Source organism: Podarcis pityusensis, assembly GCF_964106645.2.
Source record: "Podarcis pityusensis genome assembly, chromosome: 7".
Classification (NCBI taxonomy): domain Eukaryota; kingdom Metazoa; phylum Chordata; class Lepidosauria; order Squamata; family Lacertidae; genus Podarcis; species Podarcis pityusensis.
The window spans coordinates 10,380,421-10,408,263 of NC_138031.1; the positions used below are offsets into that span (position 1 = coordinate 10,380,421).

The window sequence follows — 27,843 nt, forward strand, 5'->3', positions numbered from 1 at the left end:
ATCCGTCCCGGAAGTCCGTTCCAAAACCAAAGCGTTCCAAAACCAAGACACGCTTTCCCATAGAAAGTAATGCAAAATGGATTAATCCGTTCCAGACTTTTAAAAACAACTCCTAAAACAGCAATCGTAACGTGAATTTTGCTATCTAATGAGCCTAAATGAAAGCAATAAACAATGTACTGCAGTCCCACAGTTAGTCAGTCAGTAGCCGAACTGAGTTCCACACAGTCACAAAAACAACAATAAAGTCGCAAAAACGAAAACGCAAAATAAATGGCAAAAACAGACAGACCTCAGCTTACATTCCTAGTTTGCACCATCTAGAAGGCTGGAGATGGATAACAGTACATTATATATTCTACTGAGCACCTGAAAAAGAATACTCTGCCCGCAGAACATCCTATCCCTACTTAACAGAAGCCAGAAAAAAATGAAACAAAATTTTCACCACTGCCCACATCGGGTATTGTTTTTGCTTGCTACTATGTTATGTGTTTTTATATCCTGAACCGCCCAGTAAACTTAAAAATGAAACTAAAAAATAAATAAAATGTGCACATACTTGATCAGATGAAAGTAAACCTAAATATCACTAGCAAAGCTGGGAAGAAAGGCTCAGCATAGCCTTTCTACTAATGCGCTAATTATCCGCATGCAGGGAGTTTGAAGTCCATATCGTTATATTGGTTTCATAATTTTTGACCTGGCGATATATCTCAAGTCATTGGGTGTGCGTGAGCTCACGCTATGCAACAATCACAATGTGGGAAAAACAGTGCTTTTACATAGCTCCACTGTTATTTCAGACATTGTGATATATCATGACATTTAGCTGGTGATATACAGTGGTACCTCTTGTTGCAGACACGATCTGTTCTGGGTGCAAACGGCACCCCGAAAAATCCGCAGCTAGAGCGGCTTTTCTGCGCAGAACGCGATAGAGCGCTTCTGCACATGTGTGAAGTGCGCAGAACGCTTCTGCGCATGCGCACACGTCTGAACCTGGAAGTATACAATTCCGGGTTTGCCGCGTTCGCAGGCCGAAAAGACGCAACATGAACCTAATGCAACACGAGGTTCATGTGATGTCTTAAGCTTACTCTCCTTGAATTTATATAAACCCCGTTTAAAGCCCACCTAAGTGACCATGACTTTTGTAAGCAAATGCCTTTGTTTAATGCCTGATTCTACCAGTTGTGCAAGCAAAATAACCTTGCGCTGTCTCTTTTTGCTGTGTTCCACTTGGTTCCTGTCCTTACTGTTCCCTCCCCTTTTTTTTGCATTATGCTTTCGCTTGCTGTTTTGATGTCATCGGCAGTGGGGACTGGAAACCTCATACCGGCCTGTACTTAAATAGGATACAGTGCTTAATTAATACCCTGATTAATTTTTGATGATTAATTGTTCTCTAATCTTCTGCTGGGCTTATTCTTTCCACACACTCTCACTCCTGAGCCGAGGTGATGGATCATCTTGTCAAGGTTGAGGTAGCGCCGAATTGATTAAAATCTATTTCACTGTGCATCTCTTTAGCGAGGGCAGAATTTTCCTGCCTGGTTTTTTTTTTTTTTTTTTTTAGCGAAATCCAGCTTTTTGTAATGAATGAGGCCGGGTGTTGTCATTTTTAAGCGACTCTGGCAGAGCCTACATCCCTCAGGGATGGTGCATGAAGAGGCAGAAACTGAGCAAGGAAAAGGATGAAGAATTGTAGAGTTGGAAGGGAACCCCAAGGGTCATCTATTCCAGCCCCCTGCAATGCAGGCACCTCAACTAAAGTATCCATAACAGATGGCTATCCAACCTCTGCATCGGACCACAGGAAAGATATATCTGATTGCAACATTCCATCACGCTCTAGTGTGACCAACAAGATGCTAAGACATCAGGCACATGCTCCACAGTAACTGGGAGTAGGACTGCCCTTGTTCTGTGTTGAGATGTGTCAGGCACTCTGCACTTTCCGGAAACAAAGACCTTTTCGTTTTGACGTGCTTTTTCCAGCTGGATGAAAACATGTTTGTCTTCGGTATTAATTTTGCATTGTTTTCAAACCCATCTTTTACTTGCTTTTCTCGTACTGCCTTAACAACTATTTTCCCCTGCATTTATGATGGACTTGGTGGGCCACCGTGAGAAATAAGTAAAAAGCTATGCATTCACTGATGATGGTTGATATATTAGGTAAAGGTAAAGGGACCTCTGACCATTAGGTCCAGTCGTGACCAACTCTGGGGTTGCAGTGCTCATCTCGCTTTATTGGCCGAGGGAGCCGGCGTTCAGCTTCCGGGTCATGTGGCCAGCATGACTAAGCCGCTTCTGGCGAACCAGAGCAGCGCACGGAAACGCCGTTTACCTTCCTGCCGGAGCGGTACCTATTTATCTACTTGTGCTTCGTGCTTTCGAACTGCTAGGTTGTCAGGAGCAGGGACCGAGCAACGGGAGCTCACCCCGTCACGGGGATTGGAACCGCTGACCTGATCGGCAAGTCCTAGGCTCTGTGGTTTAGACCACAGCGCCACCCGCATCCCTTCTGGTTGATATATTAGCCAGTTTTAATTCTGAATGGTTGGTGTTCACCACCCCAGTTCACCCCATCACTTCCTTCCTTTAAAGTGGATCCTTGTCACTATGGGTAAAAATGAAACACCAATTTTGGGCGACATTCCCTGACCTTAAACATGCTGAACCTCACTAACAAGATCTTAGCATCTAAAGAGGAACTGCAAGGTACATTAGAAGGCATTCATACTACCTGATTTCAGGTAGCTCAGGTTTTTCTTTTGCACTTAATTTGGAGTGCGGGGGAAATGGCCTACTCACACCTACCTTGTTTGAATGCTTATGCAGCAGGTCAACATATGACCTGAAGGGTACTGCTTCTCTAATATACAGGAATCTATTAGATCATGAAGCGGGGGGGGGGGGGTGTGCGTGTGTGCATGTGTGTGCTAGAGGCCTTCAAATTGTACCAGAATCAGATTTATGCCTCCCAATTGAAGATCACAGATGGAAGGGTATCTGGACCCCACTCAAAACCATCTCTGCTCACTTACAGGAGGCCCTCGATCAAGGTCATCCTCCGATGGCACTAGATGCCAGTCAGGCCAGCAAAAATTAATCCTTCCCTTTCCCCTTTATGTTGGAATGGCAGGGGAAAGCTTGGTTCATTCATGTTTGGTGGGAATGCGCTTGCCTTAAAAACTTTTGGAATAGAGCATTATCCATTATACTTGCAATTCTCCCCCTTTCTCCAAATCCTGCTTTAGCCCTGCTATCTTCTGACATGGACTTAGGCTCAACCCTGCACCCCAGCGAACTAGTAGGCTTCTTAGTGACCACATCACAATTAGCCATAGCTCAATAATGGAAGACCGAGACTGAAATACTCCTGAATATATGGGGAAATAATATATGGGATACAGCAATATCCAGGCATCTCACCAGGCACAAGAGGGCAATTAAAGACATAACAAATAGAGACACCTTCCAAGAAACATGGACCCCTTTATTTAACTATGTTAATGGCCAAAATCAAAACCTTCTTATACCAACCGCTCAATATTCTCAGTCGAGAGGTTATGTTAAGTAATATGGTTGAATGTGTGAGCGTCTGTCTAGAGACAATGGATAAACAAGCACCATTAGATGTACTGCTGGATAAGTGTTTAAAGGTTATTGTATTTGTGTTTGTTTGAAAACCAATGGCGTTTTATTTTTTTAAAATAAATATATTAGCAATATGCCTGGCGTGATAAGCCTGGCGTGTGTTTATACATGCACTTTATTCCTTCCTTAACCTCAGCATGTGTAAATACGCCATCAGAAATTAAAAGAGCACTGGGAAACCCAGCCAGATGGGCGGGGTACAAATAATAAATTATTATTATTATTATTATTATTATTATTATTATTATTATTACTGTGCCTTAGGTGACAGAAACGTTTTGTCTCAGGTCTGAGCCTCGGGAGACTTTGGGGTTGCAAGACCTGTTTCACATTTGTATAAGACGTACGAAGAGTATGTTGGTGCTGCGCAAATTAAGCCCAATAAACAGAAGTCCAAATCATGCCGCAAGAGCCCACAAGGCAATCTGGTCATGTGGTTCTTGGCCAATGGGCCTTCTCCCTGCTAGATGCATAGCTGTCAACCTTCCCTTTTTTTGCGGGAAATTCCCTTATTCCAGCGCCGTTTCCTGCTGCTTCCCACTGCTATCCCGGATTGTTAGGTATCCCGTAGACTGTCCCCGGGACAGGTGAGGCTGCTGATCCCTTATTTTCGAGGCTGCTGATCGCTTATTTTCAAATCTGAAAGTTGACATCTATGGCTAGATGCTTTGCAGATGTTATGTGTAGCACTTGGAGGAGGTGAGGGTTGGATATGGGACAGGAGCACCCAGTGGGTGAGATGATAATGACCCCACTGCTTCTTTTAGGATGCCTGCCAGTCCTGTTATTGGACCACAACTCCCATCATGTGCAAAGGATCTAGGGGTCATAGTGGAACACAAGCTTAACGTGAGCCAACAGTGTGATGCAGCAGCAACAGAAAGCTAATGCTATCCTAGGCTGCATCAACAGAAGTGCAGTCTCCCATTTGTTTGCTTGCTTTTCTAGGCAGGGTGGAAGAAATTGCATTTTTCTTCCTCCTTGGAAATGCAATCAATTACGGACTCTGTGGCATTCAGACATTTCATTGATTGATTGATTGATTGATTGAGTGGGAAATATGGTGGGATAAAAGCCCAGCTGTCACATCTCCTTTTCTGGGGAAAATCTAAAGTGATAATGATGGCTACCGATTTGGATGGCTTTAAAAGAGGATTAGACGAAGTCATGGAGGAGAGCGCTGGCAGTAGCTGCTAGCCACAATGGCTGTATTCCACCTCCACTATGAGAACAGGACAGTGCTCTAGATGGGTCTTTGTCCTGATTTGGCATGACTTTTTTATGCTCTTACAATAACAGCTTAGACAGGTTGATGTATTTTGGGATTTTTCCCTTTCTGGGTGGTTGAAAGAGGCAGGAAAGGGGATATGAGGTCATCCCATGTTTTTCAAACTCCACTCAGAGATAAGAACCAGCAGAATTTCCCGGACTTGTGTTTCACCACAGCTGCCATTTGATGTGAAGATGAAATTGAGCAAGGGAGAGAGTCGAGAAGCATTTGAAACTAACATTTCCCTTGATTGGCATTTTCAAACACTTGCTTCCAGCTTTTAAGAATGTTGACTCAGCCTTTAATTGGGCTCCTGTTCCAAGATCTGAACCAAGCAATGTTTAAGCAGTGAAGAAGTACCCTTACATTACTGGCAGTGAAGAAGTACCCTTACATTACTGGCAGTGAAGAAGTACCCTTACATTACTGGCAGTGAAGAAGTACCCTTACATTATTGGCAGTGAAGAAGTACCCTTACATTGCTGGCCACTTAACACATGCCTTGCTTGTGTAATCCTGGCAAAATGCTAATAATTATGATAAATGTGTGTGTGGAGGACGAGCTTGTATATTGCAGTGATGTGTCTCAGTGAACAGAGCAGATGCCAAGGGTGGATCTAGACACAGGAAAAAACCCGCTTATCAATTAGTCAGAAATTAGATGGTTATAGGGACGCGGGTGGCGCTGTGGGTAGAACCTCAGCGCCTAAGGCTTGCCGATAGCATGGTCGGCGGTTCGAATCCCCGCGGCGGGGTGAGCTCCCGTCTTTCGGTCCCAGCTCCTGCCCACCTAGCAGTTCGAAAGCACCCTTAAGTGCAAGTAGATAATTAGGTACCGCTTTATAGCGGGAAGGTAAACAGCGTTTCCATGTGCTGCGCTGGTGCCGGCTTGCCAGAGCAGCTTCGTCACGCTGGCCACGTGACCCGGAAGTGTCTCCGGACAGCACTGGCCCCCGGCCTCTTAAGTGAGATGGGCTCACAACCCTAGAGTCGGACACGACTGGCCCGTACGGGCAGGGGTACCTTTACCTTTACCTAGATGGTTATAACAAAAGGAAAAAATCTCTATGGAAAACAATGTTTTCAAATTTCCTGCTCTCTTGCGCCATCTACTGTTGCATGTTTATAGCGCATTCGGATTTCTGTTTCTTTACTAATGTAGCTGAGTTCCAATACTCCTGTATTGGAGTATTTCAAATCAATTCTTTGCAGTTCAGGAGAACTTTCCTGAATTGCAAAGAAAGCTGATTCCAGACTTGAGCCTGACCCTACCTGATGTGATTTATTCGACTTGTATGTCGTTTTATACTACAGGGGGGAAAGCCTTAATGCAATTTACAATGTGTATAATGCAGTAAAACAACTAGGGATTGCTTTCCAACATCGTAATATATTGCCAGCTAAACTTCGTGATACTACAATGTCAGAAAAGAGACGGAGAGGAAGAAGCTGCCAGTTAGGGGAAATTTAAAGAATAAACATTAATAAGAATAATAATAAACCTCATACACAAACTGTGCTTTAAAACGAACAGTAGATGGATAGATTTTTCTTCCGTTTCTGGTTCCACCAAAAGCTTTCTGACTCCATCACCAAACCTCTTCTTTCCTCCGCTCCCCGGGCCCTGCCCAGATCCATGTATTTTCGATTTCTAGAGCTGACAAGTCAACCTGGCAAAGAGCCTTGGAAAACACTGCCTGAGAAAACACGGGTGCTTCCGCTTAAACCAGAGCAGGTGGCTCAGTCGTATGCAACTAAAAACACAGCCCAGTGTCATCAGTTTATAAAGGCTGGAGAGTTTGTTTTTCTGCTAAGTAATTGTTTGCTTTATTGCTACTTACACATTCATTTTAATAGGCCACAAACTGCAGTACCCACACTTTCTGGGCCTCTGACATGCATCAAGTTGACAACCTCTCTGGTTTAAGCATCGGCGTACAAGATGGGGCTGTAAATCCAGACTATTATTATAGCCAATCTAAGATTTATTTATAATTAATGCCGGGGACCTTCCATCGTAATGCCAATTACTGATTTTCTTTAAAGGCGACGGAGAGATGGTTTGTTTGTTTGTTTGTTTGTTTTTGCAGTGATTTCCCCAACAGCACAAAGCCAATTCAAGTGCTGTTAAAAAACTGGAGAGAGAAAAAGAGAGGAGCTTGTTTGTTGGTTGGTTTGTTAAGGACTGATTGGCATTTGCAACAGGAGAAAAGAGGGATCTCCAGTTGCTGCCCAGTAACATTGCTAACAATATCCAATTGCTGCCCAATAATATTGCTAAGGCCGGTGTTGGTTTCTGTTTCGGGGGCGCCTGCTATCCGTAAGCTATTTCTGCGACTTAAGTTGCACACTGAATGTGTGCTAAAGGATTGCATGGACATGCTCTGCTCTGCTAGCTGGCATAAGCACGATGCTCCAAACAGCTGAAGCCTATCTCGGATGGGCAATTTCTGGATATATTTTGGGTGCTTCCAGACTGCTGCTGGAGAAGCACCCATACAATGTGCCTTTTCCAGATATACATGCCCACCGGCATTCGAAATCTGCCAGGTGCAAAATGCAATCGGCCACTTGTGAATAAGTGAAGATACCCGGGTGCCAGGATGGCACCTGATGTCATCTGGAGGTGCATGCCTGGAGATCCTTGGATCTGGACTGTGTTCACACACTGGCAACACATCCTGTAGAATTCTTACCCGTTACATTTTATCTGCACAATCAGAATGAATTTTAGGTACCCCCAAAGTCATGCTGAAAAATACAACTTTCAAGCCGCCTGGCTCAAAAATGGCAACCAGGCATTCTGTTTTGGCGACTGTAACTCTGGTTTAAGGAGCCATTTGGCGCTTAGGTTATATATCTGAGTTTCTAACACTGATCGCCAACACCTGAGGCCCCTATCAGTCCTATAGTGGGGTGTGTGGAGAATTACAGTGGTACCTCGGGTTACAGACGCTTCAGGTTACAGACTCCGCCAACCCAGAAATAGTACCTCGGGTTAAGAACTTTGCTTCAGGATGAGAACAGAAATCGTGCGGCAGCGGGAGGCCCCATTAGCTAAAGTGGTGCTTCAGGTTAAGAACAGTTTCAGGTTAAGAACGGACCTCCGCAACGATTTAAGTTCTTAACCCGAGGTACCACTGTACAGGCAAACCATTGTCTCTGTAACATGAGCCCTGTAAGACGTGGGCCTTGCTTCTACATAGCTCATTTCCACGTGGCCTGGGAGGCGGGGCCCTGACTTACACTGCCTACAAAAGCTGCTCCTGTGTCACTCGGCTTAGTGTGCATGCATGTGTGTTGGGATCTTGCTTTCAGGGAAACTTTAGAGAAAGAGGAGTTTCTGCGATGCCCCAGGTGGGAGCAAAGAGGCAAGCTTGTCCACGCGAAAGGCAGCCTGCTTAGCCATTGTTTGTGAGTGTCTGCAAGCTTCATGAGTGGCTCTGCGGATTGAAAATGTGAGCATGTTTTCTGCTGCTCTTAGGCTGATTGAGATCAATAAGCCTCCAGCTCTTTCCGCTGCCTTACTGTAATTCTGTTGCTGTGATAGACTTTGGACTGAATTGTTAGGATCAAATGGCTGCATCTTTCTATCTGCATGTATCTCCCGCCGCTGATACCTTTGCAAGTTAGGGTGGATTTGTGTGTGTGCATGATTGGGACACGAAGCTGTTTTCTACCTTTGGTTCATCTCACTCAGTATTGTCTACACTGACCGGCAGAAGCTCTGCTGGGCTTCAGAAGGATGTTCGGGATTGAAACAGGGACTTTCTCTATGCAATGCAGATGCTTCACCAATGAGCTACCCTATGGCATTCCTTTCATCAGAGTTAGGGATATTTTGCTTGCAGTGTTTCGTCAGCTTGCAACTTCTGCATTGTGTAGTGATAGTTATAGGCAAATGTTGTCGTTTCCATTGTATCTCTGCACTGATTATTTGTTTGCTGTTCTTGTGATCCCCTTTCAGCATAATTTGGAAAAGTGGCATGCAAATCTAGTTGGTGATGCTGATGACACTGGGATGATAAAGGCTGGTCTTTTTTACAAGACCGTTGGGTTGTATTCCACAAACACAATGGAACTTCCTCTTCTTCCTCCTTTCCCTGCCACCGCCTAAAAATCCTCTCCAGAGGGTCAGGGGATCCCCCAGAGTGGATTTAGCAGGGCGCAGAAGGAAGCCAAAGCTCCCTTGCACCCGGCAGAAGTCATTCTGTCTGTGTGGTAATTTAGTTGCATGCAACCCATTGTGAAGATAGCTGCGGTAATGACTTTGGAGTCTAAAAATAAGTGCAATGAAATTATATAGGTTCCCATTGACCTGTGTGCCAGAAGAGCGAAGTAATGCATACAGAACCTGATCCGAGCTGGCCCCTCTCCTATTTGCCAACCATCTTGTTCATCGAGTGTCTGGACAATTGTCTATTCAGATCTCGCCACCGCGCTTGCTTTTTAGCAGGTCTCCCCTGCCTGCTTTCATGCCATGCCTGGCGACGGTGCCAAAGGAGACACAAGAGACTTGGCAAAAGGGCAACTCGGCAGCCTTCCCCCCCGTTGCCAGACAAACATCCCACCAACCGCACATGCTGGGGATTCTGTTCCTCTGGCTGCTGAGGCTCAAAACATAAGAGCCTTCCAGCAGTAAATAAAGGAGGGAAGAGAACCGGCTTATGCATGGGAGACATCTGAGAATGCCATGTTAACGTCTTTGGAAGAAATTGCTGCTGCTGCCTTTTAAATCCCCCAGAGGGGTTGTGAAGGGAATGATTTTAAGCAAGACCAAAAGGGAGGGGATCAAAAGAGCAAGTCAGATGCTGTGTGTGTGTGTGTGTGTGTGTGTGTGTGTCTGTGTCTGTGTCTGTGTCTGTGTCTGTGTCTGATTAGGAACTGGAGATGGAGCAGCAGGTCAGGGCCACTCTATTATTCCCTAAAGCAATTGTGCGTGTGTGTGTGTGTGTACAGTCATACCTCGGGTTACAGACGCGTCAGGTTGCATTTTTTTGGGTTATGGACCCGCCGAAACCCAGAAGTATCGGAACGGGTTATTTCTGGGTTTCGGCGGCCACACATGTGCAGAAGCGCTAAATCGCGCTTTGCGCAGAAGTGCCGAATCGCAACATGCGCATGCGCAGACGTGGGTTGCAAACACTGTGGGTTGCGAATGTGCATCCCGCACGGATCATGTTTACAACCCGAGTGTCCACTGTATATGTATATATGTATATGTATATGTATATGTATATGTATATGTATATGTATATATGTATATATACAGTGTGTGTGTGTATAGATAGTTCTCCAATATGGATACTGACTGATACACAAATCTCCACTTAAGAAGGCTTCTTTAAAGAGTAATGTCTTCAGCAGATGCTGAAAATACAATGAAGATGGTGTCTTTCTGATGGGGAAAGTATACATTTCCTGTAGGGGTGTTTTACCCTGAACACATGAATTTCTGTTTCCTTAAACTCCAGTTCTTTGTATGTCACTGCTGTGTGAGGCTTGTTGGGTTGCATCCAATTAATGATGGCTACCATCTTTATTATCATTATTATTTTATTTTATTGGTACCCCACCCATCTGACTGGGTTGCCTCAGCCACCCTGAGCTGCTCCTTCCAAAATATCCAAAACACAATAAAACATAAACCAATAAAAAACCTTCCCTGTACAGGGCTGCCAGCAGATGTCTTCTAAAAGTGTGTAGCTATTTATCTACTTGACCTCTATTGGGAGGGTGTTCCACAGGGAGAGCACCACTGCCAAGAAGGCCCTCTGCCTTATTTATTTCTTTATCACACTTGCTTTATCTTCTAAGGATCTCAAGGTAGTCTACATGGCATTCTCCCCATGTCATCTTCACAACAACCCTGTGAGGTAGGTTAGGTTAAGTGATGGTGACTGGCTCAAGGTCACCCAGAGAGCTTCCCGGCTGACTTGAGAGGGAGTCGAATTCTGCTCTCCCTGCCCTTAGTCCAACACTCCAAGCCATTACGCCACACTTTACGAATTCATGTCCTGCTGGACTTGATGGGCCATTAACCTCATCCATCAGGCTCACCTTATGTTCTTACAGCACTCAGTCATGTCCATTAGTTTCAGTGGGTCTACTCTGAGCAGAATTAGCTTTCGATTCAACCCATTGCCACAGGATGGGCAGCCGGAGGTGATAACCAGGTTAGACAGCATTGTCAAAAAATTAAAAACAGGGCTATTTAAACTTTTTATATGGCTTTTTATGGTACAGTTTTATATTGCAAACTGCTCTCTTTTTCCAAATGCATAGTGGTATAATAGAGAACACACTGTGAGTCATGACACCAAGTGGAATGTCTGTGTTCTGCCTTGTTTAGCCTTGCTGGTTAGCCCAGTTGGTTAGAGCATGGTGCTGATGACGCCAAGCTTCACGGGTTTGATCCCCATATGGGTACAAATTCCTGCAGGTGGGATGCGGGTGGAGCTGTGGTCTAAACCACAGAGCCTAGGACTTGCCGATCAGAAGGTCGGCGGATCGAATCCCGCGACAGGGTGAGCTCCCATTGCTCTGCCCCAGCCCCTCCAACCTAGCAATTCGAAAGCACGCCAGTGTAAGTAGATAAATAGGTACCGCTGCGGCGGGAAGATCATTGTGCCTGAAGTGGTTTAGTCCTGTTGGCCACATGACCCAGCAAGCTGTCTGTGGACAAATGCTGGCTCCCTTGGCCTGAAAGTGAGATGAGCACCGCACGCCCATAGTAGCCTTTGACTGGACTTCACCTTTATCTTTTTTACCTTGCACATTCCTGCATTGTAGGGGGTTGGACTAGATCAGGGGTGTCCAACTCCCAATAGACTGTGATCTACTCACAGTATAAAAAAAACTGGCAGTGATCTACCCAAAGTTGTGGAGCTTTTTTTTAGGAAGCCAAAGTTGGGGTTTTTTGCTATTTTGTAAGGAGATTACTGAAGGGCCAGAGATCAACCAGGTGTCGACATGCAGAGGGCCGGGAGGCCAGCTGGCAAGCCCCAGCTGGGCCAGTCCCTTCCAGCCGTCCCACTGAGAAGACCATCAGCCTCTGCTCTGACGTAAATCAGCAACCCGGGCTTCAGAGCCAGGGCACACAATCAGCAGAGCGAACTGTGTACACAGAATAGGCGTGAGGCTTGTGGAAGCATACTACAACTACAGATTTATTAATCATAAATCAGGACAAAGAAACATGTCGCCTCTCTTGTCTTCTCAGAGAGAACGGGAAAAGCAAAAGCTATACACAACGGAAGTTCCCAGCAAACTGTGCAGGAATGTAAACAGACATGTGACACGCAACAGTTCCGCACGTCTGCTCCTTAAGGTGGAATGGAAATCTCAACACCAGGATCTACCAGGAACACCCCACGATCTACCAGTAGATCGCGATCTACCTGTTGGACATGCCTGGACTAGGTGACCCATGGGGTCCCTTCCAACTGTAGGATTCTATCATTCTAAATGAGAGGGACAGTGTACCTTAGGATACGAGGTGATGGAGATGAAAACCAGGAGAGAGCTATTGCCTTTTGTGCCCTTCCGCTTGTGGGTCTCCTCAACGTGTTTGGTTCTGCCACTTTGTGAATCAGGATGGTGGGCTAGAGATAAATCTTCAGTCTGCTCTGGGCCTTGTTTGGGTTGGCAGCGCTGTGCCAGCCTCCAGAGATCAGAGTGGAGGCTGTGCCTTTCCCCTCCTCTGGCTTCACGACATAGCAATTGTTACACAACTCAGCTGCACCATCTTGGCTGCAGGTGGAGGGGGGAGTGTGTAGTATTAGGATCAGGTTGCACTGGCGGGCTAGCAGTTGTGACCATCAACCACTGTCAAAACCCCTGAGACAAGTCCCATCGCCTGCCAAGGTTATAAGGTAGCTGGAACTAAGCCAATTCCTTATTAAGGTGCAAGGGAAAGTCCCCAAAACCTGAGCTCTGAAATTCGAGCACCAGGACTGTGAGCAGGCCACGATTCTGTGGCAGCACAGAAAATACACGTACGAGTCTGTGTGCCAAACAGCAGTGCCAAATTCTTTTCCGATGAAAGATGACCCATCTAAGTTCTGCTAAATGTGCATGCTAGGGTTTTAACTTCTTGACTTTTTTTAAAAAAATGATTTCCTGAATCATAAAGGGATGAACCTTCGCTTAGAAACACTGAAAAAAGGAACTAATTCTTCTCAGTTGTGTAAAAGGTCACCCCGAAATGAAAAGTTGCAATCACCGCATATGTGACGCTACTCCTCATGAGTATTAGCACTTTAAAAAACTTTATGGAACTTTTAAGAACTTCATATAGTGCCTGGAGCGTCCTAAAGCTGTTTAGAATGTTCTAGTAGAAACCGAAAATTTGTCTATATAGAAAGCCTTGTGGGCACACAACTAAACTTCTTAATTTTTAATACTTTTTTCAGTGGCAATATACAATATCACACAAGAACCTCGATTTATTCTAAGCAATAAGAAGTGATTTACAATGTACAAAACACTGATTTTGTACAATGTACAAAACTATGTACAAGTATCAGAAAATTTGCAAGCTCCATTTTTCCTGTACATGGTATGCATACGCCCAGTGTTTTTTCCAAGGGGTACTCAGTATTGACATCTCTTTTATGAGGTTTTTAAAAAATGTGGCACTTACTGCAACAATGTTGAGTACCAGCACCTATTTTTCTAGAAAAAAAGCACTACATATTACAAATTACATTATACAGTTACATATACAAAAATAGATTTATTGATTTCGGGGTGACCTATTTTCAAGAGATTTGAAAATGGCAGTTCATTTCTTTGTTTTTTTGGCAAACGTTCATCTAACTAAGCTACAGGAACATAAGGTTGTAAAAAAAGTAGTTGCACACAACCTGTGAATTTACTTTGCTTCTTCTCTCCATAGGAAATCTTATTTAGATCTCCCTTCTACAGGTGCCTTCTGAAATTTCACCAGGCCTATAGATTTCGAAGGTTATTTTCATAGTCAACAGAGACTAGATACTTGCTCCTGATACATGTTTTGATCTTTGCATGCAGTGCTAAATTCCCTGCTCTCCACCCCTGCAGATCTACGAAGACCCCCAGTCTGCGCCCACATCACCTCTGCTGCAGAACCACATATTCACCGGAGAATAGAGCGAAATTGGAGAGCGGCTTTGGCAAAAACAAGGGGAAGAAGCGGTGACCTGCTGTGGCAGGAGAAAATCCATCAACAGTGCGCCCAGTGTTCGGAAAAGCAGCCAAGTGAAAGAGGCTGGCAAGGTAAATGGGACCCTTTGTGTTCTCACAATGCCGAGTTGGATGCAGGTTCGGCAAGCGAGCCTCCGTTCTGGAATCTGCCATGTGGAAAGGGAGGGAGGGGCAAAGAGCTGTTGAACGTTAAAGGAGCAGTCCTTCCCCGGGCAGAGATTGCAAAATGGCCAAAAGGAAAGTAGCAAAGAAGAAGAGTTTAGCTTTAGCAAAACAACCTCTCCAAAGCCAGTCCACTTCTGCCGCTTCTAACTCCAGAGCTCAGTCCGCCCCCTTCCTAGGACCCATTGCTTCAAAATTGGGGGCAGGGGTGGGGGAAACTGATTCGAGGAGAATTCACCATCTATCTTACTCAAGTGGTGCCTGCAACAAAATGTTGCAGCATGAAGTCATTCTCCTGTTCAGGATTCTAGCTAGCCACATTGCCCTTTCCCAGAGCCATCAATCTCATTTTTTTTGTCCACACACAAACACAAGTCAGTATCTTGTGACCACTTCAGGCTCCCTGGAGGCCTCTGTAGGGGAGACAGGATGGTGGACCAGCCTGCTGGTGGGAGCTGGAGGGCACCAGGTTGGGGAAGCCTGAGCCAGATGAGCCTTTGGGGGGTTATATCCAATACTAGTTGCACTTAGCATTGAAAGAAGTGGCCATGATTAACTTGGGACCCGTTGGTTTGAATGGGTCTACTTGTGAGTAGAACTTAGTTGGATGCAGCCTTTGGTTTGATCCAACAGGGCTCTCCTTACTTTCTTAGCTTTCCCTGTAGCCACTAGCATAGTTCCTGATCCCAGGGATCCTTAAGTCATTTTTCTTCAACATTATACAGTGTGTCTGTTGTCAACTGGCTCCCATATAGGAAGAATTTTCTGTGGTGGCTCCCCGATTGTGGAATGCCCTCCCCAGAGAGGCTTTCCTGGCACCGTCACTGCATTTCTTTAAGTGCCAGGCAAAAGCATTCCTCTTTACCCAGGCCTATGGCTATTAAATAATCTATGGTCTGTGTAAGGACTGTTAGGATGAAGATTTTGCTATTAGGCTGTGTGTCATTATGTTTTTTATTATGTTTTTATCATTGATGTTCTGTAATGTGTTTTTATAATGTTGTACAACACATTGGGATCTTTTGAGAAAGGTTGGAATACAAATTTTATTATTAGTATTATTATTATTAATACACAATGAGACATATAAAATTTAGCACCCAACGAGATTTCCCTTTCTGCTGTGGACGTCTCTCACTTGGACTTGAGCTTCCCATTTGGGGGAATGGTATTCCATGCTAGCCCTACTCAGAGCAGAACCATTGAAGTTAATGGACACGGCTAACGTATGGTCATTAATTTCGGCGAGTCTCCTGATGAGTAGGACTCAGTTGCAGGCAGCCTTTTCTCCAGTGCTCCTGCAAACATTCATCAACACATTTTTTTTAAAAAAATAAAATCCTTGTGTGCGGCATTTCAATTAAAGTCTTTCTCTGCTAATCTGTGCCTGTATGAACACAAGGTCCTTGGAAATCTTTGACTGGGCTGGTGTGTGGGGGGAGGGGCAGGGACTTTTCCTGTCAAAACAGAGATGGCACACTTTACCTTCATGCTTTGAAAGAAAACAAAAATTGGCATCTATCACAGCAGGCAAAAGGACCCATTTTTTTATATTTTTTTTTTTTTGTAAGAATTTTTATTGGTTTTACAGAATAATTTTAAACAATACAAACAAATAAAAAAAGACATACAAACATGTAAAATTTCATAACCTTTTTTTCATGTCCCTCTCTTCTCGGACTCCCCCAAACCTCCCCTTCCTACATCCCAATTTCCAAAATTTATTTCAGCAAATTCTAATTGATTTTATCAAATATATTTTTTCTTATTCTTTTCTTCAACTTAATCTTATGTCACTGTAATCTCCTTTTCTTTCTCCAAACCTCGACATTTTAACATTCTTCAATTTTATAATAGTTCTTAAGATAAATTTTAAATTTCTTCCACTCTTCTTCCGCCGTCTCTTTCCCCTGCTCACGGATTCTGCCAGTCATCTCAGCCAGTGTCATATAGTCTATTACCTTCATCTGCCACTCTTCCAAGGTGGGTAATTCTTCTGTCTTCCAATACTTTGCGATGAGTATTCTTGCTGCTGTCGTAGCATACATAAAGAAATTTCTATCTTTCTTTGACACCAATTGGCCGACAATGCCCAAGAGAAAGGCCTCCGGTTTCTTAGGAAAAGTACATTTAAGTACCTTTTTCATTTCATTATATATCATTTCCCAGAAAGCCTTAATCTTCGGGCACGTCCACCAAAGATGATAAAAAGTACCTTCCGTTTCTTTACACTTCCAACACTTATTATCAGGCAAATGATAAATTTTTGCTAGCTTGACTGGGGTCATGTACCACCTATAGATCATTTTCATAATATTTTCCTTTAAGGCATTACATGCCGTAAATTTTATACCAGTGTTCCACAACCATTCCCAGTCAGCAAACATAATGTTATGACCAATGTCCTGTGCCCACTTAATCATAGCTGATTTAACTATTTCATCTTGTGTATTCCATTTCAGCAGCAAATTATACATTTTTGACAAATTCTTAGTATTGGATTCTAACAGTTCAATTTCTAATTTTGATTTCTCCACCTGGAATCCAATTTTCCTGTCTTGTTTATGTACCTCCATTATTTGATAATAATGGAGCCAATCTCGAACCTTGGGTTTCAATTTCTCATAGCTCTGTAACTTCAATTTATCTCCATCTTGTTCCAAAATTTCCCAATACTTTAGCCAGGACCCATTTTTTTATATATTCCTTTTATTTTAATGTCCACACATTTTCCCTTCCCTGAGATCCCTCACCAACAACAAAGTTATCGCCATCTACCTAATTCAGCATTAACATTTTTAATATGCTTTGGGATTCGCAGCCAGGAAGCCACACTGGGGGCTTTGTGATGTGCAAATCCCCTTTGAATGTGACTCTCAAATGTATTTCCCCATTTCCGATAATGCCATGCCTACTGCTTCTCTAATGTATGCTAATCTGGTTTCTTTAGAATACCTCCCACGTGGTGAGCAAAAATCGTAGTAGCAGGGGGATCAGCGAGTGGCGGCCTTAGGGAAATGATCTTCCCACCCACCCAATAAAATCTTTGCAGAATTAAATCATGAGAGAGCCCCTCCTTCCTATGGTACCCCAAATACACACACCAAATATGTGTGCATACCAAAATTTTATTTATATATATATATATTGATTCAATTATGTGTGCAGTGCAGAAATGGGACAGAGAGTCTTTTGTTCTCCCTCTTTCAAAATGCTGAAATTTGGGGCCATTCAAATATCACGTTTCCGTGCGCTAATGTGGTTCTCCAGAAGCAGCTTAGTCATGCTGGCCACATGACCCAGAAGCTGTCTGCGGACAAACGCTGGCTCCCTCGGCCTATAGAGCGAGATGAGCACCACAACCCCAGAGTCGTCCGCGACTGGACCTAATAACGGTCAGGGGTGAAGGTAAAGGGACCCCTGACCATTAGGTCCAGTTGTGGATGACTCTGGGGTTGCGGCACTCATCTCGCTTTATTGGCTGAGGGAGCCGGCGTACAGCTTCCGGGTCATGTGGCCAGCATGACTAAGCCGCTTCTGGCGAAACCAGAGCAGCGCACGGAAACGCCGTTTGCCTTCCCGCCGGAGCGGTACCTATTTATCTACTTGCACTTTGACATGCTTTCGAACTGCTAGGTTGGCAGGAGCAGGGACCGAGCAACGGGAGCTCACCCCGTCGCGGGGATTCAAACCGCTGACCTTCTGATCGGCAAGTCCTAGGCTCTGTGGTTTAGACCACAGTGCCACCCACGTCTCTAACGGTCAGGGGTACCTTTACCTAAATACCATTGATAGGCTGTCGGTCCAGAACAGGACATCATAATATGTGGTGGGAATAATTTAGGGCTGGTGTGGGGAACCTGTGATGCTTTGGGAGTTGGCAAATGACAGCTACCACCACCATCTCTGGCCAGCCAATGTAGGCATAGTTGAGCTAGATCATGGGTAGGCAAACTAAGGTCCGTGGGCCGGATCCGGCCCAATCGCCTTCTAAATCCAGCCCGCAGATGGTCTGGGAATCACTGTGTTTTTACATGAGTAGAACGTGTGCTTTTATTTAAAATGCATCTCTGGGTTATTTGTGGGGCATAGGAATTCGTTCATTTTTTTTTCTTTCCAAAATATAGTCCAGTCCCCCACAAGGTCTGTGGGATAATGGAGCGGCCCCTTGCTGAAAAAGTTTGCAGACCCCTGAGCTAGATTGACCAATAAGTGTGATTCAGCATAAGGCAGCTTGCTATGTTCCTGTTTTCCGGGGTATTTCGTTTATTTCTTCCCCGCCCCCTCCTAAGGATTAGGTTGTAACTCTTGTCCCAGTTTAGCAGCATAATATTTCGGTTTCCAAGTAGCGAGCTGTTGGAGAGCTTTTCAGTGGAACTTTAGAGCACAAGAGGGCAAGGAAAGGGTTAGAGAACCCAATAAATACGAGGAGAGATCAGATAAGAGTCTCTTGTAACAAAAGGGGAGATGGAGAGGAGTAAAACAAGCTAGCTGGAAGCTTAGATAAGCACTTTCTGTCTCTGATGCTCTGCTTACATAACATCCAGCGCTTCCTTGCATCTTTGGCCTCTGCCTCACTCAGTTATCTGTCCCATAACTGATGGGCAACTTGAGTTTGGAAGTTAATAACAAGCTCGCTTGGAAGAAGCATGTGTGTCCCTAGATTTGGTCTGCAGAAGTACGGCTCGGGAGATTAAGCACAGCATATCTGGAAAGGGCAGGTTGGAGATGTGGGTTCGGATCGTGACATCTTCTGTTGGGTTGAAATAAACGACAGACGAGTGACAAGTGTCATATGGGAGGCATCTACCGAGCATGTCTCGGCGAGTCCCTTTTATTGAATATTACAGCATTGCCACATATGTGCTTGTTGCTGATTGGTTAACACAAATACAATGCAAGGGCATTAATCATCAATAGATCAAAGGTTGGGAAAGGGAACACATGGTTAGACAGGTGTGAAAACCTCCTTATTAAACTATTACTAGTGATTGATATTGCATGACTTAAAAGAACATAACAATCGCATTCCGTAGATGTGGTCAACAATGCGTTAAGAACAGGTCAGGGTATGATGTTTCATGAACTCAATGTGAACTGAACATTCTAGTAGAACTTCCCATCAATCTTCTGCACTGCGGTGGTAGATGGGACTGTTTACGAAGAAGGATAGGGGGAACGGCCTTATTTTCATGCACATCTTTCCCCAGCATCTCCATTTAAAACTGTAATTTTTTTATTATTTAAAAAAAGCAATTTTATTGAAGGTTTTTAACATATTAAGTCCTAAAATCCAAACACATTTATAAAAAGCAATATATCCTAAAAGACGAATGATAATAAAGGAAAAGAAAATATAAAATAGAATACAGTGGTACCTCGGGTTACATACACTTCAAGTTACAGACGCTTCAGGTTACAGACTCTGCTAACCCAGAAATAGTACCTCAGGTTAAGAACTTTGCTTCAGGATGAGGACAGAAATTGTGCTCCGGCAGTGCAGCGACAGCGGGAGGCCCCATTAGCTAAAGTGGTGCTTCAGGTTAAGAACAGTTTCAGGTTAAGAACGGACCTCCGGAACGAATTAAGTACTTAACCTGGGGTACCACTGTACTGCAAAACACAAGTATATATATATAAAGAAAAAGAACAGATAAGAAATAACTAAAAAAAAGAAAAAGAAACCCTTTATCTCATTTACATCATATACAGTGCTATCTTGGTTCTCAAACTTACCGTATTTTTCGCTCTATAGGACGCACTTTTTTCCCTTCAAAAATGAAGGGAAAATGTGTGTGCGTCCTATGGAGCGAAGACGCCATAGCCCCGCGACCCTCTCCCGGCTGGAGAGGTGACGGGCGGCTATGGCAAGAGCCTCAATAGCCGCCCGTCACCTCTCCAGCCGGGAGATGGTCGTGGGGGGCTGCTTTAGCCCCGCGCACGCTCTCCCGGCTGGAGAGGTGACGGGCGGCTATGGCAAGAGCCTCAATAGCCGCCCGTCACCTCTCCAGCCGGGAGAGGGTCGCGGGGGGCTGCTTTAGCCCTGCGCGCGCTCTCCCGGCTGGAGAGGTGACGGGCGGCTGGAGAGGTGACGGGCGGCTATTGAGGCTCTTGCCATAGCCGCCCGTCACCTCTCCAGCCGGGAGAGGGTCGCAGGGCTGCTGGAGAGGTGATGGGCGGCTATAGAAGCTCCTGCCATAGCCGCCCGTCACCTCTCCAGCCGGGAGAGGGTCGTGGGGGGCTGCTTTAGCCCCGCGCGCGCTCTCCCGGCTAGAGAGGTCACGGGCGGCTATGGCAAGAGCCTCAATAGCCGCCCGTCACCTCTCCAGCCAGGAGAGGGTCGCGGGGGGCTGCTTTAGCCCTGCGCGTGCTCTCCCGGCTGGAGAGGTGACGGGCGGCTATGGCAGGAGCTTCTATAGCCGCCGGTCACCTCTCCAGCCGGGAGAGCGCGCGCGGGCACCCCGCGACCCTCTCCCGGCTGGAGAGGTGACGGGCGGCTATTGAGGCTCTTGCCATAGCCGCCCGTCACCTCTCCAGCCGGGAGAGCGCGCGCGGGGCTGCTGGAGAGGTGACCGGCGGCTATAGAAGCTCCTGCCATAGCCGCCCGTCACCTCTCCAGCCGGGAGAGCGCGCGTGGGGCTGCTGGAGAGGTGACGGGCGGCTATAGAAGCTCCTGCCATAGCCGCCCGTCACCTCTCCAGCCGGGAGAGCGCGCGTGGGGCTGCTGGAGAGGTGACGGGCGGCTATAGAAGCTCCTGCCATAGCCGCCCGTCACCTCTCCAGCCGGGAGAGGGTCGCGGGGGGCTGCTTTAGCCCCGCGCGCGCTCTCCCGGCTGGAGAGGTGACGGGCGGCTATGGCAAGAGCCTCAATAGCCGCCCGTCACCTCTCCAGCCAGGAGAGGGTCGCGGGGGGCTGCTTTAGCCCTGCGCGTGCTCTCCCGGCTGGAGAGGTGACGGGCGGCTATGGCAGGAGCTTCTATAGCCGCCGGTCACCTCTCCAGCCGGGAGAGCGCGCGCGGGCACCCCGCGACCCTCTCCCGGCTGGAGAGGTGACGGGCGGCTATTGAGGCTCTTGCCATAGCCGCCCGTCACCTCTCCAGCCGGGAGAGCGCGCGCGGGGCTGCTGGAGAGGTGACCGGCGGCTATAGAAGCTCCTGCCATAGCCGCCCGTCACCTCTCCAGCCGGGAGAGCGCGCGTGGGGCTGCTGGAGAGGTGACCGGCGGCTATAGAAGCTCCTGCCATAGCCGCCCGTCACCTCTCCAGCCGGGAGAGCGCGCGTGGGGCTGCTGGAGAGGTGACGGGCGGCTATAGAAGCTCCTGCCATAGCCGCCCGTCACCTCTCCAGCCGGGAGAGCGCGCGTGGGGCTGCTGGAGAGGTGACGGGCGGCTATAGAAGCTCCTGCCATAGCCGCACGTCACCTCTCCAGCCGGGAGAGCGCGCGTGGGGCTGCTGGAGAGGTGACGGGCGGCTATAGAAGCTCCTGCCATAGCCGCCCGTCACCTCTCCAGCCGGGAGAGGGTCGCGGGGGGCTGCTTTAGCCCCGCGCGCGCTCTCCCGGCTGGAGAGGTGACGGGCGGCTATGGCAAGAGCCTCAATAGCCGCCCGTCACCTCTCCAGCCAGGAGAGGGTCGCAGGGGGCTGCTTTAGCCCCGCGCGCGCTCTCCCGGCTGGAGAGGTGACGGGCGGCTATGGCAGGAGCCTCTCTGCTGCGCCTTTCCGCTGCTCCCTGACCTGCTCTTTGGGGCTGGTGGTGGGCTTCCCCCCGCCAGCCCCAAAGAGCAGGTGGAAATGAACCTGAAGCCTGGAGAGCGAGAGGGGTCAGTGCACACCGCCCCCTCTCGCTCTCCAGGCTTCCAAGGTAGCCGCCTGAACGCACCTTAAACGGCACCTTGTTTTAGAGCGGAAAACAAGAGGGGGAAAGTTCTCCCCCTCTCTGCGCAGCGCCTCCTGCCACTTCGCTGAAGGGGCGCTGGGCAGAGAGGGAGAGAAATTTTTTTTCTTGTTCTCCCCCCTCTAAAACAAAGTGCGTCCTATTGTCCGGTGCGTCCTATGGTGCGAAAAATACGGCAATCCGTTCCGGAAGTCCATTCCAAAACCAAAGCATTCCAAAACCAAGGCACACTTTCCCATAGAAAGGAATGCAAAATGGATTAATCCGTTCCAGACTTTTAAAAGCAACCCCTAAAACAGCAATTTAACATGATTTTTACTGTCTAACGAGACCATTCATCCATGAAATGAAAGCAATTAACAGTGTACTGCAGTCACACAGTCAAACAGTCAGTAGCTGAACTGGGTTCTACACAGTCACACACAAAAAGAGCCACAAAACCGCAAAATAAATAGCAAAAACAGACAGACCTCAGCATAACACTCAAAACGGAAGTGTGGCACTCCAAACGGAAGCGTGGCACTCAAAACAGAGCACATTCGGCTTCTGAAAAAAGTTCGCAAACCAGAACACTTCCGGATTTGCAGTGTTGGGGTTCCAAGTTGTTTGAGTACCAAGGTGTTTGAGAACTAAGGTACCACTGTAATATAAAAGAATAGAAAAATAGCTAAACATGATCTGTAATAACAATTATTCAAGATGTCTAACACAGTCCAGAGTAGTTTCTACCCCTCTGCAGGATGTAACTTTCCCCAAATTTCCCTCCAAGCCCGACCTTTAACTTTTCGTCAGTTGGAAAGCTGAGTTTTCAAGTGGCAAGGAAATGTCTCTGCCCCAGACCTTTGGGAAGGACGGTAGCTCAGTGGGAGCGCATCTGTGCCTTGAAAGCAGAAGCTCCTGAGTTCACTCCTCAGCACCTCCTGGCAGGATTGGGAGAGACTCCCTGCAAGAAACCCTGGAGAGCTTCTTCCAGTCAGTGTCGACAGCACTGAGTTCAATGAGCAAGTGGTCTGATTATATATAAGGCAGTTTCCTGTGATCCTACATTTGACCTCCAACAGCCATTCCTGCTGCCAGGCCTAAGCAGACCAGCTTAGTAGGTGTACATGGCACACACTGGACCAGATTAGTCTCTTTTCCCCCTGCTGTTCCGAATGTGAGAGCATCCAAAGTCCTTTTGCTGCCAAGGCGCTGTGCCCGCCGAATGGGTGTACGCAGCAGGCTGCCAAATGTGGTGCTTCTCCCAGGGCTTGTGCTAATGCGTTGGCTTTGTCCTTTTATCTCATGGGTGCAAGGGAGACGGAGGAACAGATGACGCGCAGCATTAGGGCTGGCTTAGTAGATATCGGCAGCCTGGCGTGCAGATGGCCTTCCGTCAAAGTTGGGCCAACACGCCCTGCAGGAAAGTGGTGTTTTTTAAAAAAAAACATTAATGCCCCAAATCGGAGCAAAGACTCAGCTGGCGAGGTTTGCTCTGGAGGTCTTTGGTTAATTGCCAGGTGTTAGTAAGTTTTCTCTCGTGCCAACCCAGGCTGGCACTGCATGAAAATGGAAGTGAAGAGCTGGAAAGGATAAAGGAGTCAAGGTGGGTGACGCCCAGTTCATGGACCAAACAGATGCCAAAGTCACTTCTGTGTGGCTTTTTCGCCCTCTCAACATAATTGGCTGGTTTCCCGAGGGCTGATTGCAACGAGATTTCCCCCATTGTGTGTTAGGAAGGAGAAGCCTTCTTGTGAAAGAAGCTTGAAGCTGTGGGACTGGCAAAAAGAGGCATCATTTAGATATAAGAACCAGGATCAGGCCAAAGGCCCATCTGGTCTGGGAGTCTCACAGTGGCCAGCCGGAAACCTTTGGGAACCCCATAGGCAAAACCCAGAGTACAACAACCGTCTCTCCAATTGGAATTCCCCGCACAATACGCGGACACAATGCCTCCAACACTGAGGTCAAACATAGCCACTTGGAGCCATTTCCCCTGTGTTAAATGCCACATGTGTTTATGTCTCTAAGAAGCTATAACCTCCAGCCATCTCCATCAAGTGACTGTAGCAGTGTTCAAAATTAGCCAGGGGCCAGGCACATTTTGCACCTGGCTGTCGGCCACTCACGACCAAGTGAAGGTGCCAAGATGGCGCCTGACATTGCCACCACCTGGAGGTGCGTGCCTAGGGATCATTGGATCTTGACTATTTTCACACACTGATACCATATCCTGTAGAATTCTCTCCGTTATATTTTATCTGCACAATCGAATTGAATTTCAGGAACCAGGATGCTCTTTCTGTGCAGCTTGAGCAGGAACGATGAACAACATTATAGTTAATTGATTTAGCTTGTCTTGATTTGCCCTACCCAGCTGCCCTGCTCACAGTCGTGAAGAATATTCCTAAGTTATGAATGGCCTGTGTCACCATTAAGCAGAAGAGGTCGGAATAGGCCATTATATATGTGGACACACCCTGGATCAAGTGATGTTTCTTCTTGAAGTTTTCAAAGCTCTTCACCTACCTCAAGGTTGTCCTCTGAACTAGCCAGTTGTTTAACTGAGGATCAATCACAGTCAGCCCATCATTTGAAAAATGAGAATTTAGAGCTGTCTTGCCCCAAATGGCAACTGTTTTGGCAACTGTAATCTTGGTTTAAGGAGCCATTCAGTGCCCAGCTTATATATCTAAGTTTATAACACTGGACTGTAGCCCCAAACATTGAAATGGGCCTGTGGGGGAAGGATATGTCAATCCCATTCCTTGCAGTTAACGTAAGAAGATAAGGAATATTCTTCTGGATCAGGCCAAGGGCCCATCTATTCTAGGATCCTGACCAGATGCTCCTAGGAAGCTCACAAGCAGAACCTGAGTACAACAGCCTTCCCACCGCCTACAATTCCTAGCAGCGTGGAAGTTGAACCTAGGCATCTTGGTTGGTGGCCTTATCATCCAAGAATGTGTCTAATTCCCCTCTAAAGACATTCCCGGTTGGCAGCCGCCACTACTTCCTGAGGAAAGTGAATTCCATAGATACGTGAAACTGCTTGAGACAGAGTCGGACAACTGGTCCATTTTGCCTGGTATTGCCTAGATGCCCTGATTGGCAACCCAGAAGATAGACAGACTCATGCAGAGTGGCAGATGTTGCTGTACGTATAGGGGGCCCCAAGCCTCGATTGCCTGCTGCAAACTGGTTTCGTTTACAGATAAAACTGCGAAAGAGAAGGGGGCGGTTTTGCTGCTGTGTCCTGAGGGTGCAGAATGTCTGCTTTCCATTTAAATTTCTCCAGAATCCTTCTCGGAGCGTTAGAGGGAAGAGAGGGTGGCCATTTATTTCATCTGACAGCAACAGACCCGCTGAGCTCATGAAGAATAAGGGCATGCCAGCTCTCCCATGTTCGGCTTAAATTACCGGCGGGAAAAGAGCCTTTTATCCAGCTAGCTGGTCTAAGCCTGTTACGAGGAGCCTGTACACTGATAAGATGCGATAACCATTGATTTACTCAAACGGTTAACATCTCGGATGCTCGGCGCATAATTCTAAAAGCCTTTCAATCCTCTTCATTGTGATGAATGAGGCTCTGCCAGTTCCTGGCCCCGATACGTTGTTCCAGGTCAAAACCAACAGCAGAAAAGACTTGCCAGGGAATTTATTTTTATTCTGGAGCAGGAGAAGCAAAACGGAGTTGGCTCCGAGGTACCGCTTAGCACGGCTGTTTTTCACGTTGTTTACCAGGAGACATGGGGGGGGGGGGGTTCCCCTCCATCTATCAGGCAGCAAACATATAAGTGATAAATCAGTTAGATACACCTGTAAAAAATATTTGGATATATTATTGTTATTATACCACCCTTCATCATAGGGCAGTTTACAGTATAAAAATACATAACATAATAGCAAACAAAACAAGAGCTCATCCATCCTATGCACAGTTTAAAAGGCCTTAGATTGTTTAAACAGCCAAAGGTTTGGGAGAAGAGGAACTAATAATAATAATAATAATAATAATAATAATAATAATAATAATTTATTTATTTATTTATTTATACCCCACCCATCTGGCTGGGTTTCCCCAGCCACTCTGGGCAGCTTCCAATAAAGTATTTAAATATAGTAGTCTGTTAAACATTAAAAGCTGGCGCATAAAGATATGTAATGAAGGTGCCAGAGAGTCTTATCTGGGGAGAGCATCACATAAACATGGAGGCCCGTTCTTGTGCTGTCACCCTCTGGACCTCTCATAGAGAAGGCACACCAAGAAGGGCCTCAGATGATGATCCTTGAGGTACTGTGGGGTGTCCTTGATTTAAAAAATCATTTGCTGCCCTTTATAGCCCAGCTTTCTTCCGACATGGAACCCAGGGCAGGGTACATGTAGTTCCCAAGTGTCATGCGTCCAGGCTTTGACCAGGCCAAGATGTGCTAAGCCACATTGGGGGGGGGGGTGGCCACATGCGTCTTAAGAGCATAATCTGGGGCCACAGAAGCTAGTGAATCCCTAGTCTCTTTGTTGTTGTTTAGTTGTTTAGTCGTGTCCAACTCTTCGTGACCCCATGGACCAGAGCACGCCAGGCACTCCTGTCTTCCACTGCCTCCTGCAGTTTGGTCAAACTCCTGCTGGTAGCTTTGAGAACACTGTCCAACCATCTCATCCTCTGTCGTCTCCTTCTCCTTGTGCCCTCTATCTTTCCCAACATCAGGGTATTTTCCAGGGAGTCTTCTCATGAGAATCATAGAATCATAGAATCATAGAGTTGGAAGAGACCACAAGGGCCATCGAGTCCAACCCCCTGCCAAGCAGGAAACACCATCAGAGCACTCCTGACATATGGTTGTCAAGCCTCTGCTTAAAGACCTCCAAAGAAGGAGACTCCACCACACTCCTTGGCAGCAAATTCCATTGTCGAACAGCTCTTACTGTCAGGAAGTTCTTCCTAATGTTTAGGTGGAATCTTCTTTCTTGTAGTTTGGATCCATTGCTCCGTGTCCGCTTCTCTGGAGCAGCAGAAAACAACCTTTCTCCCTCCTCTATGTGACATCCTTTTATATATTTGAACATGGCTATCATATCACCCCTTTGGCTGAGGCCAAAATATCGGAGCCTCAGCTTCAGGATCTATCCTTCCAGTGGGCACCGTAGTCTCTTATTGCAGCCTAATTAAAGGAAGGAGTTTCTGAAGCAAAGGACAAAAGCGTCCGGTCGGATTTTGTTTTAATAGGAATGAACTTACGGGACAGGATTCATGCCTTGATATGTATCGGCAGTGTTGTGCGTGGCTCCTTTCATGTCAGCAGAAGACCCTTCCGCATCTTACGACACTTAGGTAAAGTGCCAGCCTACACCAAACCTTCCAGCCACCAAATCTGGCAAAATTATGGGACTTTTAGAAAGTAGCAAGTTAGACCTCTGGAAGATGATCTGGACCATGCATGACAATGGGAGAATGGAAGAGATAGGAGAGGAAGCAGACTTACTCCAAGCGCCTTTTCTGCAGGGAGAAAACAAAGGCTGGACCACACAATTGCAGCTGTGTGACTGGGGGCGATGGGTGTTTGTATGCGTAGGGGGCAGGTCTGCCTCTTGTCTTCTCTCCTGTCAAAGGAAAGACTTGGGAGGAAGCAGAGTATCCGGGAGGGGCCAAGGAACTCAGCTGTTGCAAACAAAATTCTTCATTGGT

The 27,843-nt window shown here is 46.6% G+C and overlaps 1 protein-coding gene and 1 long non-coding RNA gene across 6 annotated transcripts in view; one reads left to right on the forward strand and one right to left on the reverse strand.

Moving 5' to 3' along the window:
* ST3GAL1 (ST3 beta-galactoside alpha-2,3-sialyltransferase 1) overlaps positions 1-27,843 on the forward strand; it is a 120,159-nt gene that overhangs the window by 57,660 nt on the left and 34,656 nt on the right. For 4 of the 5 annotated variants that reach the window (XM_081012764.1, XM_081012766.1, XM_081012765.1 and 1 more), the window contains one exon: positions 14,000-14,194. The gene's annotated coding sequence lies outside the window, so the exon portion shown is untranslated. Of the gene's footprint in view, positions 1-12,705; positions 12,811-13,999; positions 14,195-27,843 lie in introns of those variants that run through there. The other variant, XM_081012767.1, reaches the window with a different exon arrangement.
* Positions 19,074-24,291, reverse strand: LOC308480982. Its single transcript, XR_013988384.1, has 2 exons — positions 23,018-24,291; positions 19,074-19,897 (listed from the first exon to the last, which is right to left on the reverse strand). It is a non-coding gene; the product is annotated as an uncharacterized lncRNA (long non-coding RNA).